Source organism: Anabrus simplex, chromosome 8 (genome assembly GCF_040414725.1).
Source record: "Anabrus simplex isolate iqAnaSimp1 chromosome 8, ASM4041472v1, whole genome shotgun sequence".
Classification (NCBI taxonomy): domain Eukaryota; kingdom Metazoa; phylum Arthropoda; class Insecta; order Orthoptera; family Tettigoniidae; genus Anabrus; species Anabrus simplex.
In genome coordinates this window covers 30,175,393-30,191,491 of record NC_090272.1, presented here as the reverse complement: position 1 = coordinate 30,191,491, position 16,099 = coordinate 30,175,393, and the positions used below count along the sequence as shown (strand labels likewise).

Genomic DNA, 16,099 nt, shown 5'->3' with positions numbered 1-16,099 from the left:
GATCGCGTAGGTGTGCGCTTGCATTCGGGAGGAGAAAAGGTCCAGAGAACAAAATATCATTATGTCTTGAATGAAGTATACCGAGTACTACATAGTATTCCGGATACCTCAAGGAGGTATTCTATGGCCCCTGTTATCACAGAGATAAGCGTCACTTCCGCCTACCCACCCAACGGCTAAGGTCAACCAGCCAATCATGAAACAACCTCCAGTTCCAAGTTAAGGCCATTGCTTGTAGCACGACCTTCGCCCGCCCAACGTGGTGAAGTTCGGTAGATATGAGGGCTATTTATGATTCAAGAATTAGACTGGGCTCCACAACGATTTTACAGAAATAGTATCGCAGTATAACGACGATCCCAAGAATCTTGATTACATGACCAGCATTCTTTCAGGCGTAACCGTGAACTAGGAAGTTCCAGCCTGCGAACTCAGATAGTCAAACTTGGTAGCCCTTCTCTCCCGTAACAGCGTTAATAAATAATATGACCGGGCGAGTTGGCCATGCGCGTAGAGGCGCGCGGCTGTGAGCTTGCATCCGGGAGATAGTAGGTTCGACCCCACTATCGGCAGCCCTGAAGATGGTTTTCCGTGGTTTCCCATTTTCACACCAGGCAAATGCTGGGGCTGTACCTTAATTAACGCCACGGCCGCTTCCTTCCAACTCCTAGGCCTTTCCTATCCCATCGTCGCCATAAGACCTATCTGTGTCGGTGTGACGTAAAGCCCCTAGCAAATAAATAAATAAATACTATGGTGTCGCTGGTCCATATTGCCGAGAATATTACGTGGGTGGTACTATAGCATCTCTGGGCATTTTAAAGGAAAAAATACCGATTGCGCAGTAACAAAGAGATATATAAAACATTCAGCAGGATTTCAGATAGAATAGGCAAACAAAAGGGTAAATTCTTTGGACATATTTCAAGAATCCCCGACGACAGACTAACTAAGAAATTTTATAACTAATTCAACAAGGAAAGGCAGCTCTTATGACAAATGGTTTGTTATTTGTATTAAGTGAAGTGTTTTGGTATGAGAGAGAGATACGAATGGTCCACCTGGCCCCTGTAAATTTAACACTTCTAGACTTTAGAGTCGATACTTCAGTATCACATATACGTGATCAACGTGTTACAAGGCTACCCTGCAGAGAAAAAACGACTAAACAATGTCCGCGCCAAAGCCAGCAGACCATTCTACAAACATGTAGCTTATTGTTTCATGTTGTACTACAAATTCCTCCTCCACGGCCTGGAGTCACGTACACGTCATTTAAGTCCAGAAGTGCTAATTAAACAAAGCTTATGAAGCTCAGATTCACACAGTCACATTTTCACCTTACACTACACATGTATGATAACAATTGCCTGCAAACCGTTGATAAAAGTATTTCTAGGATTGATCTGAATAAGCACCGGACTTGTTTATCTGGCATATCACTCAGCATAACCTCCTTCTACAGCTGTAAAAAATTATGAACAATCTGGAATAGTTTCTGTTACTGTATTAGTAATGCCATTTGTGACGAAGCCATTTCACCATCTAATCTCTACAGGGAAACCAGACAGAATGAAGAAGAGGCAGTTGTGGATAGCATTACAAACATTTCGGCCGTTGCTGAGGTGAGAAAGAACACATCTGTACGTCATGTGACTGCAACGGCAAGTGTGTTTTCTCCAAAAGGTGTTCGTGACAAGGAACCTGTTCCTGAAGCCTCTGGTAAATAATAATAATAATAATAATAATAATAATAATAATAATAATAATAATAATAATAATAATAATAATAATAATAATAATAATGTTTTTACGTCCTACTAACAACTTCGACGGTTTTCGGAGACGCCGAGTTGCCGGAATGTTGCCCCGCGGGAGTTCTTTTACAAGCCAGTATTTCTACACGCACAAGGCTGGCGTATTTGAGCAGCTTCAAATTCCACCGGACTGAGCCAGGATCGAACTTGCCAAGATGGGGTCAGAGAACTGTCTGAAGGTAAAATAGTGACGTCCGAAAAGGATGACTGGGATTCTAGAAGTTGTGGGAAGAGCTGACATGAAGAGGAATGGTGCTATCTGTATAACATTGTCTTTCTTTATTTCTTAATCCGTTTACCCTCTCTACCGCCTCAAGGGCAGTGTCCTGGAGTAGGAGACTATAGGTCGGGGAATACAACTGGGAAGAAGGACCAATACCTCGCCCAGGCGGCCTCGCCTGCTATGCTGAACAGGGGCCTTGTGGAGGGATAGGAAGATTGGAACAGGCAGGCAAGGAAGAAGGAAGAAACTAGCCGTGGCCTTAAATTCGGTATCATCCCGGCATTTGCCTGGAGGAGAAGTGGGAAACCACGGAAAACCACTTCGAGGATGGCTCAAGTGGGAATCGAACCTACCTCTACTCAGTTGACCTCCCGAGCCTGAGTGCACCCCGTTCTAGCCCTTGTACCACTTTTCAAATTTCGTGGCAGAGCCAGGAATCGAACCCGGGCCTCCGGGGGTTTCAGATAATCACACCAACCATTACACCACCCAGGTGCTACCATTGTAAGTGTCAAAGCGTTCGTGAGAATCAAATAGTCGGCATGCGTCGCTCCAGTGAAATGAGGAGTGACACATAGCATAACTTGTATTGTATTATTGATATAATATCAGATGTCAATACCACAATGCTGGTAACATTGTTTTATTTTCTAAGAGTTAGCCCAATAATGGTATTTTAAATATAAGAAGAAACACATGATTTGTAAGGTATTTTCTATTACTTTGAGTGAATAAGTGCTACAGGCATTATTGAGTTCAGGTTAACTCGTGACATGTCACGAGATTATCTGAGTCACTCTACTGCTAGCAACATCGTTTCTGCCAAGAAACAAGTAATAACTGCGCACCGTACAGCGTAGCTTCGGCTCAGGGTGACCACGGCTTTACAGTTCTGTATTCGGAAGTCGGTGGGGATGGTCCCATTGTCGGATGTCCTGAGAATTGTTTTCCATTCTGCTCACTAAGGCGAATGTCGGGACAGTTCCTTTTATAAGCCACGGCCGCTTCCTTCTCACCATCAGCGCACCACATCTCGTGGGGAGGCCCGCCCAACCCCTTCAGGGCGCGGAATAAGAACATTTTAGTTGTAGTAATAAATGGGTGCATGTCATGCATATTTTCAAGTTAGGAAGAACAAATCAATGCATTTTCTTAGCTCAACAAATAATAATGAACGGGAACACGGAGCCTTGGCTGAATAGTTAACGTTAGGTTCGGAGGACAGTGGGTTCGATTCCAGGCCTGGTCGAGGATGCTGTGCAGGTTCGGAGACTGGGTGTTTGTGTTCATCTCAATACACAACACAATGAATCACGCAATAGTGAATACAGCCCTCCAGGTAATGGTCGTGATTACTGTTTCAAGAGAAAGTACAACTGGGCAACCGTTCTCTATTCACACCGACCGGAGAGAAAAGGACTGAAGGGGTCTGACATATTGAAAAATGAAGGTATCGGCAGAGAAAGATAAGGGCCACGAAGGGCGTGAAAATGAAAGGCTTCTTAGGCCTCGTAAAAAGTTGGGGGTCGGAAAAGAATAAGAGTTGACAAAGGAAGGTAGGATAGGATAAATGAAAGTGAGGAACTTGGCAAAAGTAAGAGCCCAGTGTTTGGCAATTCCTGCTCGCAATTCAAGATGCCTCTTACGACAGGCAGGGGATGCTGTGGATTTTATTCTACCGCCCCTACCCCCACGGAGATCAGGAAGGGCATCTGGACGTTAAAGTGGGCCAAATAAATTGGAATTACGTCCAGGAAGAAGAGAGCCTTACAGTAAATTTATCACGATCTTTCTTCAGTTACTGTAGAGTACCTGTATTGCGATCAAGTTAATACTTGTTCTACAGGACTTGTCGTGGAAGAATACTGTACTTAATATACGACACGACCATTAAAAGCTGAAGACAATTCACATATGTTACTACTGCACTTCCTGCAGCCGAGAGTGTCTTGTCTTTGAGGCTGAATCGAGATGACCGCCGTCGTCTTTGAGACCTGAAAACTGATCGTCAGTTCAAGATGTACCCTATTGCCGAGATTTTCATTTGTATTCACAGCTTCATTGTAAACATGTATGGGAGAGTGCGGCCCATTAGAGCGATAAGACAAAATGTCATGTTATGTAGGTTTTTAAAAACATTTTGCTTTACGTCGTGTGCACACAGATAGGTCGTATGGTGACAATGGGATAAGTAATGTACATCCACAGCGTTTGCCTGGTGTTAAAGTGGGAAACCGCGGTAAACCATGTTCTGGACTGCCGAACTCACCATCTCCCGATTGCAAGCTGATAGCTAGGTGACTCAAACCGCGCGGCTACTTGCTCGGTTGTCTGAACTCCTCACATCTGAATAAAAGTCACAACAAAAGGTTATGCATCAATTCATTCATTCATTCGTTCATTTGTGCAGAAACCAAAAATCAATTGTTCGGGATTCTATCTACAAAATACCGACAGAACATACCGAAGGTGTTTGCTCGTGTGTGGTGCACTGACACAAGTGATATTCAGATTCTAGTGCAGGACAAGATTTTAAAGAACAAGGTCAACATTTTCACAGTAAATGGTATGTTCAGTTTACAATCTAAAATCCAACTTTCGAGGCTTCTTAGAAAATAGATTCAACAGATCTGTTTGTTCTACAATTATGTCTATGAATGTTCGTTTGGTTTATTGTTTATTGTCCGTTTCTGTTTATTTTATTTTTGTAAAAATTCCATGGGGCGGAGAGGTTTGTAATCCTCATAAACACCCCCTATCCCCTCCCTCGGTACACCCCTAGCAGATTGTAAGAATAAAAAGCTGTAGCGGCTACCGGGTGACTCAGATTGATACTGTTATGAAGTAGTAACCGGTTATAAAGAGTGAACCGTACGGTTTTCAGACTTTGAGCATTGATTACATCAATCACGTGTTAACTAGTCAATCAATCGAGAACTTTAAGGTGGTAGAAATTATGTTCCGGCCTGTCGCTGCAGCTCCTCGTCCTTCATTTGAGAGTTTAACGAAAGGTAAGTAATCTCCTAAATGACCAACAACTTACCTGCATTATGCGTACAATTGTCTGCTAATACCGTTAGGAGCGGACGTTGAACTAACAACATTATTGGCTACTTAACATTCAAGTTCGTAGACAATGAAGCCAGTTATTTGGGTGCAGACAGCTTTTCCCTTGAGCCCCATAACCTTGGAGCAGGACGCTGCAGGGGAAGGTTTATTCAAGTGGACCTCGGATGCAGGTAGAACTTGTTACCTGCTTCTGTGGCAAAAAATAAACTGACCTTGGGGACCAACATATTCCCACCTCCAGTTTCTAACATGGCACCTCCCTTCATAATTATATAACAAGTATATATCTATAATATGCTAACGAATGTGGAGGACAAAAATGCCGTCCTGGAACACATGACTTGTATTTCTAGATTTACGACTGCTCAAACGGTGAGGTGGGTTCGTTTATGCCGCCAGTTAGACTTTACACCTCTACCACTTTGCTCACTTGCTCCCTTACCCTCAGCGGAAGGCTAATTCTTGCCTGAAGTGGCTGTTCACTGATGTTCTCTGTCTTCATTCTAGCCAGTTTTGAAACAATAGTGGTGCCATTATTGACCCCACCTCACCGTTTGCATAAGTATAATGTATTTTATTTTTCTTATATATTTTACGAATTTGACGCCATAAACTTCAACTCCTCTTCTCGAGGAAATACTTCTATCACTGATCCCAATTTTCCAGACTTAGGGAACAGAGTACTAAATGATGATTACGATGGGAGGAATACAAGAGATAATGATCCTGAGTTTCAGTTTGGAAGTTCTGAAGCAGAATCAGAGAAGCAATGCTGTATTTTGTCACTTGCAGACATCCAGTGTGCCAAAAAAAGCCGTTCCCTTCCTTGTCGTGACTGTCCAGAGAACAGATTGTAAAGTACTTTCAGCGCTTGTGAAATCAAAGAAAAGTCGAAAAAAAAATAATTCTTATTTCTGTATTTTTAGACTCTGAAAGGATTTGATATTGATTTCTCAGCATAAATTTTGGAATCACCTGTGTCTTTAAAAGCTAACAATTAGTATAATTTAGGATCTTACAATTTTTTCTCGAGTTTGGCGGAAGAGTATAATTCTGTCCATTAATAGTACCAAATTAGTTAACACTTTCACATGGGCTACTTAATAACTTCTGAGTGTGTCGTTGTGTTTCTTTTATATTTTCACATAGCCTACATTTACAGTATGTACATTTTAACGCGTATTTCTATATTGGTGTCAGTTTTTACCCCACCTTACCATCTGAGGGTTAAAAAATCCTAACAAAACTCAGGCTATGATATTTGGCACCAAACAAAATTCGTTAAAAATAGACATGTAGCCCCAATTATCTTAAATGATACTGTCGTGTACTATTGTACATCGGTAAGAAAGTTAGGTGTTATGACGAACGAGACGGTGATTTGGGATGATACATGCCATAAAGTTAAGATATGCCTTTTTCCTCTCAAACGCCACTCTACGTATTTTCCAAAACATCTGGTACAATCCCTAATCTTACCTGTTCTAGACTAGCGGCTCACTGTATCTCAAGACAGTAATAACATGTTCGAACGGAGTTTAAACACTTATATTATTTAAGCTGCGATATGATTATCACATTTCACCTTATTATAGGGAGTTGACATGGCTTCGTGTGCACGAACGTGGCAGTCTCCACATGTTGTCCCTTCAGATCTAAATTCAGATGTATCCCATTACGTTTCAACAAATTAAATTACCTCTTCTCCTATCATAACCACGATGCACAATCTCTTTAACTACACCTCTCTGTTACTCCAGGGCTTACAGCCGCTAGGCTGTGGAATACCCTCCCTGCTACCGTTAGAGATTTGCGTTCTCGTAGGAAATGCATTGCCGAAATCACTCGCGGAATGCTTCTAGCTGACTTGTACGATGAGTGGTGTGAATGAGTGTATTTTGATAAAAATTAGAAATGTATTTGCTAGTTTGGTTTTTTACTGTATTTAATTCTATTATTATTATTATTATTATTATTATTATTATTATTATTATTATTATTATTATTAGCTTTATAATTGTTATCATGTTCTATAATTGTCCTGTTATTACTATATCCACATTTTCTAATACTACTACTATTTTATTTAAACTTTTCGTGGTCTGTTATAATTTTTACTATTTCTGTTACATTATTGTAATAGAGGACCTTAAGCCCTAACTTACTTACTGTTAGACCTATGCCTTTTGCTTGTACAGAAGAGATAAAGAGTAGGATAATCAAGGAAAAGAACATCTAATGGAAATGCTTTAAGGCTAGCTGAATATTTTGTATGAAGAAAATAAGACAGACGGACAATACAAGGGATGAGGAAGTTTTCAAGAGGTTGAACGAAGGAGGCATATTGAAGGCAAGACGAAAAGTGAAACCTAGATGGATGGAACACGTACTGAGAAGCGAATGTCTTGTAGAGGGGCAGGGGGAGGGTGAGGGGGAGGTAAATGGAAGGAAGAGTCGAGGACGAAGAAGAATTAAAGAGAGGCCGAATGTACGCTCAGTTGAAAGAAGATACTGAAGACAGAAGTGGTTTCTTTTTTTTTTTTTGCTAGTTGTTTTACGTCGCACCGACACAGATGGGACAGGAAAGGGCTAAGAGTGAGAAGGAAGCGGCCGTGGCCTTAATTAAGGTACAGCCCCAGCATTTGCCTGGCGTGAAAATGGGAAACCACGGAAAACCATCTTCAGGGCTGCCGACAGTGGGGTTCGAACCTACTATCTCCCGAATACTGGATACTGGCCTCACTTAAGTGACTGCAGCTATCGAACTCGGTGACAGAAGTGTTTGGAGGGCGCAATTTCCTTGATACTTTTCTACAGACAGATATACTGAGGATGATGATAATGATGATGAAGAAGGGGCCTAACATCTAGGTCATCGCCTTGCTTTTTCCCCTTGCCCTCGTAGCTGTGGTTCTTCGTCAGACGTAGAAAGATCATACCGAGTTCAAACCCTTAGCAGGAATAAATTCTTTGATTGCCCCTAGGAATTATGTGGTAGGTCATGTAATGATATTCCAGCTCACTTGCCTGTCATTAGTGTCCATACGAGGTGTGTTCAAAAAGCAACCGAACTTTTGAAATAGCGCGCCAACCGGCAGAGGGAGCTACAGCCGGTGAAATGAACACGTGCACAAGCTGTTGGTCGGATTAGTGCCAAATTGACAATGAAGGAGTTTGAAGAACAACGCGCATGCGCGCGCGCTCGTGTGTGTGAAATAGTTGCTACAAACTTGGAAAAACTTTTACGGAGACATTTCAATCAAATTTTGAGTGACAAACTTGAGATGCCCCGCGTCAGTGCAAAATTCGTGCCGCGTTCGCTGACTACCGATCAGAAATAGACCCGTGTTGAAATCAGCCACGACTTGCTTGCCACTGCCTATGACAATGGACACTTCCTTAAGAAGATCATAACAGGTGATAACACGTGGGCTTATGGCTGTGGTATTGAAACCAAACCAAAGAGGAGATTCATGACAATGCGCCATCCCAGAAAGTACACTACTTTCCAGGTGGCTTTCCGCAAAAGGAAGAAACGATAGGAACTCTTTATTGCCAATAGAGGGGACTACTTGGAGGGTGGGGGGACAGTGCTTAAAATGTTGTACAATAAGCGATAAAGATGATATAGCAAAAGTTCGGTTTCTTTTTGAACATATTTCGTATGTGATAGAGCCAGCCGCATCAATGGCAGGTTAAAGAACGCATCCCTCCCAACACCGGTCTTACTGCGCACGGCAGACAGGTTACTGACCATAGCTGTGGCTTGTTGAGCAGACGCCAATGCTAGGCGTTGCGTTTCAAGACTGGTTATTGCGTGTCGTGTGAAATCTTCCAGCCCAGTGCCTCTTCTTCATACTGATTTCAGGATTACTGGACCTCAGTGGCTCGGAAAACCGACGGACATGCATGAAAATTGCTTTACGTGAAACTGAAGTAGAATTTAATTTACAAAACACGACGTCCAAGAAATAGTAAGTTATTTTTAGAAGTACAATAGCCTATATTAGCAGTCTGAGGAGTCTCAATGAAGGTAACAACATGAATAAGGCCGAAATCCTAGAATGCCAACAAAAGTCAACAATAGACTGAAACAAGTCACCGCTTCTACTACCTAGGTAGCAAATTAACCGACGTTTAAGAAGCTATTAGGGAATAAAATGCTAAACTAAAGGGGTAGAAAGAATCCTGTTAACATCCAAGATCATTAGTTTCAATGTAAGGAAACTCTTTTCTTTTACAATTTCCTATCCCATCATCGACACAGATAGGCGTTGTGGCGATGATGGGATAGGAAAGGGCTACAAGTGGGAAGGAAACAGCCATGGCCTTAATTAAGGTACAGGTTCAGCTATAATTTGCCTGGTGTAAAAATGGGAAACCACGGAAAACCATATTCTGGGCTGTCGAAAATGAGGTTCGAACCCATTGTCTCCCGAATGCAAGCTCACAGCTGCGTGACCCTTAACCCACGGCCAACTCGCTCGGTCAGAGCGTTCCTGTTGTGAGAGTGGGTGTCAGAGCTCTGTAAACCTGCATCCTACATGCTGAGGTGAACACTGGGCATCAAGTTACCTTCTCGTTAGCATTAGACTGATAGGTTATTTTCATGTCAATTTCCACGTTACTTTTCCATAAAATAGTTGATGCCACTGTAGTTTACTCTACGTAAATGAATTAGAATGCGGATACAATTTACCAGGGTTCTTTTACATGTCGACGTGAACGACGTGGGTTGAACCCGCAGTTTAGGATATAAAGCCACAACCACTCTAACCATTCGACCACCGTTGCCGACAAAACAAATGAATACAGGCAGGGATGTGGGAGAAACTGGAAGTTTCCGTCGGAAGTACGAGCGCAGGAAACAGTTGGCAAGGAGCCTTACGTGAACCCACGTCAAGTGTCTGTGAATAGAAAGACGGTGGCTATTAGCGACACAGTTGTGCGTACAGCTGGCGGAGGAAACGTACATCCATAACTTATCAGAGCATGGTGCAAAACGTGCTCCACTTTAACAAGTACAGCTTTTGTCCTATTTCACTCATCCAGAGAAGCAGCTATATAATAACAGTATCGCGAACTATAGAGGTGCCCCGGGAAATGTTCTCTCAAGCTTTTGAGGTACCCAAGGCTAGTTCAGTCGGGAGGATAAGAATAGTTAGACATACTGTAGATGAAGAGCTCAAAGCAGGCTAGGGTAGCACGGAGAGCTGCATCAAACCGAACTATATACTTATGACTAGGAGTTTCATACAGTGATTTAAACGATGATTTTTCTATGACATTTGTGCAGATATTACTTTTTGATGTACTGACCTTGTTACATCTGTTTTATTTATGCAACTCGCCGTACATACCTGTAGAGCTGGCTGTGTTCTAAGCCATTCCCGTATAGAAAGAAACCCGTAAAAGTATTTTTGGAGCGCTTCACACGACAGAGGGATGCATTTCGATTTGATTCGATTTGAGCTAAAGGCCAATTCTTGAGCATTGTGACCTTTTTTAGTTGACGTGACAAGAGAGGAAACACTTCAACTTCGATGTTGCTGGTTGCTTTACGTCGCAACGACACAGATAGGTCTTATGGCGACGATGGGACAGGAAAGGGCTAGGACTGGGAAGGAAGTGGCCGTGGCCTTAATTAAGGTACTGCCCCAGCATTTGCCTGATGTGAAAATGGGAAACCACGGAAAACCATCTTCAGGGCTGCCGACAGTGGGGTTCGAACCTACTATCTCCCGAATACTGGATACTGGCCGCACTTAAGCGACTGCAGCTGTCGAGCTCGGTGGTACGATGTTCATGTCACCCCATACTATTAGGCTCTCTCATGGATGAAGCCCGATAAACGTCGGCAGCTACACATTTTAACGATGGTGTTTAGAGTGTTAGCTGATAATCAGCCACTGTATATTTTTTTAATAATCATCTCTTTATCAACTTTTCACAACATAAATACACGTTCAAGATTCTTTTTATTCCAGTGCACCGCACAAATAAAATTAACAGGTCATTTATTTTGTAGTGACCGGCGCCAGATTATACAATTCCCTGCCACCTCAGGTCAGAGAAACTACTGCTTTATCACGATTTAAGGTCGCCTGCCGAGACTAACTGCTGAGGACAGCTGAATGAATGGTTGAGGTATGAATGTGTGCGTGCCTAAGGATTAGTCAGTTTTAAGCGTTTTTAATATTAATTTAGTTAGTAATTTATTTAAATTCTTTTTTAATTGTATTAATTTGTGTAGTTTTAACTATTTTAAGTAAGCATTTTATCTAAGATTTTACTTAGTATGTGGTTGAATGTAAGAGAGGGCCTCGGGCACTAACTTCGCCACTGTAAAAAGGCACTAATAAATAAATAAATAAATAAATAAATAAATAAATAAATAAATAAATAAATAAATAAATAAATAAATAAATAAATAAATAAATAAATAAATAAATAAATAAGTCATAAAGCTAATGCAGTAAGCTCGCAGTTGCGATCAACAGTATTCTGTGAGAAGGAATTCAGGTCCCGAATGAAATTATCTTTACATCGGTCTGTTTTCAGACCAACTTTTCTGTACGGGAGTGAGAATTGGGCGGACTGAGGATATCTTACTCACAAGTTAAAAGTTTAGTAATAGATATGAAAGTAGCGGGAATATGATCACCGGTAAAGACAGGTGGAAACAATGGCAGGAGGCTACTGGGCACGCTTAACAGGCTTCGGTGGCGCGGTTATGTGAGGCGAATGGAGGTTAACTTGGATAATAATGGATTCGGTCATGAAGGGTAAGAAATGTAGAGTGAAAAATGAATGTATAAAGGTAGGAATTTATTTGATTTTTCTCTTTCTTAAATAGATTTAAATTACAACATTTAACTCATACTATTAAGAAAAGGCAGTTTGGTTGTAGCAACACTTCAGATTAACTTATGATCAGTCATTTCGGATTCAAGCTAATCAAATGAACACATCATTCACCAAAGAAATTTAATAAACGCAAATTTTACAAGAAACATGTTGTCCCTTTCCACTGCCATATATTTTATAAAATATATTTTTACAAATGATCTTTGACATATTTCTTTGATAGTGTAATACCAGCCTTAAGACCTGCAGTCGCTGTCACAAACGTTTTCTAAGTATTCCTCCATTTTAATCGTTGACTGATGAGGTGATTCTTTTTTCTGACGTATTAGGTGAGATGGGGCTTGTTACAGCACAATGGAGATGGGCTAAAATTAGGAAACTGGAAGTATTAAAATGTTAGAAACGGACTGTTGTGATAAATGTATAGTTTAATACTCATAATTATAATGAAAAAGCAACATAAAAATCATTACAGCAATCATAATCGTAATTTTAAATGTGCATATTAAAATAAGTCAGCAAAGTAACTTTCTATTCATAAATATGATGTGTTTAAAATCATTTGGAATGTATTTCCTGTTATAAACTAATCAACATTAATTCAGTATTGTAGTAGAAGAGAAATGTCACTGCTTTGTGTGAAGACAAGTTTAGAGGGCGCAATCAGAGCATCTGATAGTTTCTCCCCTGATTCATCCTCTCTATTGCGTTCCGTTTTACTGTCAATATTGGTTCGAAAACCTGGTGCAACTGTATGAGTTTCGTCACGACTATGATCACTCTCTTCAGCGCAGGAAATACCATTCAGTCAGTCCCAGAACGCGGGATATTCAAGTCTGTTTTCGAGGACGCCGTCACTGAAATACAAAGAAACATTTTACGGTGTAAAATCTAAAGCAAACTGAAGTATCATTTTTGTACGACATACAAAAGTATGCCAAATTAGTGAGGCATAAAAGTGTTACGTATTTGGTGAGTGTTGGTGCATCCATAACACAAATATGAGAACCATTCTAAAGGCAAGCTGCTGTATATCATATCCACTTTCTTAAGCGACTGCCAATAGACTGACTGTAAACTGCATAGGCTACCGTGGGCTATTATGTTATTCATCGAGCAGTGACGGCTTGCATTTTCGTTGGCGTTCACCAGGTCAGGGTAGAGTCATGTGCAACGTTTAAGAACACGGTCTTGACTTTCAGCTATGCTATGGAATATTTTTGTTCGATCGTACAACTTCCACTTTCCATGACTTCCCACGGTGCATTTCTTTGTTCCAGAGACTTCATTCAGTGGAATGAATTTTCTTTATTAGACTCGGAAAGGCGATTATCTGCCTGCGAGTAATGAGAAGGTAATACTCTCGTTTAAATACAGACATTATTTCAGCCAGGTCTTTCTCAGGATTGAGTAGGATTATGGACTAACTGCTAAGTTTGACATTGAAAACGGAAGCACGACTAACACATTTCTCAGAAGAAGCAGGAGGATGTTATCACCGTTCTGCAAAGTGGTTTCCCAATTAGCGTCCTCACAAGAAGGACCTTGTTAAACGGGCACCGCTACTTGCTAATATGTACTTTGTTCGCAGAACTTGTGTTTGGGTTCCGCCACAGGAAGTGAAAGAGTTACTTAGTCTACTCAACATCCGGCGCATAGGTATCGAAAAATATCAGGTCTAAGGAAATGGAGCAACACCTGTTGATAAGCTGCTCATTCAGTTTCAACATTTTGGAATACGTTTTTTAAAAGGTGTATTTCTGTTTTTCAAAAGAGTTCATCTATTCGCTTATTTCAATCGATTATTCATCCGACACACTTAAATCGAAAAATTGGTTCATGGCGCATCCGAATATTCTATGCGATACAACTGAATGATATTTTAAACTCATTCGATTATTTATTCGATTATTTAAATAATCGGATTATTCGATTATTTAAAGTACTCGATTATCCCATCACTACTTTCAAACTCCTGTACTTCTTTGAGATGAAGAGTATTTGGGAATGCTGGGTAACGCCAACAATATGAGTTTTAAACATGCTATCCTTTATTATCAAACACTTGATAAAGGTCACGAATGCGAATATCGCGTACTGGTGTGTGTGTAGAGTGTTCCTGACATGATACTCACGTACTTTCATGACATGACATGTCAATAACACAGCGCTACTGCGTAGTACAGAGGCACGTCAGTTACGCCATCAAAGGTAGCGTGCTCCACAATTTCCACACCTTTTACAGACAAAGAAATGCTGGGTCCCGAAAGGCGAATCCAAGGTAAGTTGCACAACAGCCTATTTGCTAGGAATGTGAGAACGCTACGACGATCTCGGCACTCTCAATTTCTGTGTACGTTGGCAGATGTTTGTTACGACTGAAAAATACATTATACTCCAGGAAATGGCTTGTTTTTCTTTTTGTGTGTCGCCTTCGCGGTCCCGAGATTCATATTGAGACTCCGGTCCTGAAGGTACCTCGTTGAATTCCCAGCTTCGGTTGTTTTGCAATCAGACGCGGGATCTGGAGCAGTGTCCCATTTGTGATCTCTCTGAGGAATGACTTTCAAACATTCAGGTTGCTTTGAGCAAATTCCCTACTAAAGAACTGGCACAAGGAGGTAACTATCAAGCAACTAACTCGTTAACTGTGTCTCATGCGCAAATATCGGGACAGACAAACAGAGACTAAATAGGACATATATGTGCCTTATATTTAGGAGTTCGAAACCACTGTTTAGTATAGGATGAATTTCATCGTCAAGTCCGGCTCCATGTCTAAATGGTTAACGTGCTGGCCTTTGGTCACAGGGGTCTCGGGTTCCATTCCCGGCTGGGTCGGTATTTCAACCATCATTGGTTAACTTCGCTGGCAGGAGGGCTGGGTGTACGTGTCGTCTTCATCATAATTTCATCCTCATCGCTACGTGCATGTCGCTTACGGGAGTCAAATCAAAAGACCTGCACCTGGCGAGCCGAAGACTATTTTATACTTTTTGAGTCATTTTCTTACATGTTGAAGCATTTACGCGTGTGGTATTGGATTTCTGGGAGAGGGCATTATTTATGTGCATCTTCGTCAAAGTACCTATCAAATTAGATTAGATATCCAACATTTATGTTAGTATGACCCGTAGACTACCTGCGGGTCGTACACCCAGCCCCCGTGCCAGCGGAATGAACCCAGAACCCATTATGGTTAAATTTCCCGACCCTGCCGGGGATCAAACCCGGGACCCCTGTGACCAGAGGCCAGCACGCTAACCATTTAGCCATGGAGTCGGACAATAAATTCCATAAAATGAACACATAATGACTTACAACATTATAAAATGACCTAATAAATTAGCATTTTTAATTTTTTTTAAATATGTGTTTAAGGTCGCACTAACACATCGCAGGTTTTCGGCTAGGGAAGGGTGGGAGATTGGTAAGGTAGCGGCTGTGGCCTTCATTAAGGTACAGCCCCAGCATCTGCCTGGTGTGAAGATGGGAAACCACGGAAATTCATCTTCAGGGCTGCCGACAGTGGGGTTCAAACCCACTATCTCCCAAATGCAAGCTCACAGCTGCGCGACCCTAATCGCACGGCCACTTGCTCGGTAATTAGGATCTCTACAATGTGGGAACTATGATAAGGATTTCTATACAAGTTAGCAATGTTTATTTAGAACGAATTAAAATATGACATGTCAAAAATCCTAGCTCTGGTAATCACGGTAGTGAATTTAGATGCATTTTATAAGTAACTGTTAATTTTATAAATGCTGCCCCATGGTGTAGGAGTAGAGTGCCTGCCTCTTACCCGGAAGCCTCGGGTTCGATTCCCGGCCAGGTCAGGGATTTTTACTTGAATCTGAGGACTGGTTCGATGTGATTAGATTAGAATTGAGGAGCTATATGATGGTGAGATAGCAGCGCTGGTGTAGAGAGCCAAGAATAACTACCGCGAAGATTAGTCGTGCTGACCCCACGTCACCTCGTAATCTGCAGGCCTTCGGGCTGAGCAGCGATCACTTGGTAGACCAAGGCCCTTCACGGGCTGTTGCGCCATGGGGTTTGTTTTTGTGGTTAATTTTATACATTGTAAGAGACATTTAGCCGACTTAGCGCCGTTTCCAGG

The 16,099-nt window shown here is 41.5% G+C and overlaps 1 protein-coding gene across 3 annotated transcripts in view; it reads right to left on the bottom strand.

The window, feature by feature from the left end:
* Positions 1-16,099, bottom strand: part of LOC136879258 (uncharacterized) — a 673,981-nt gene that overhangs the window by 297,911 nt on the left and 359,971 nt on the right. The window lies entirely within an intron of this gene.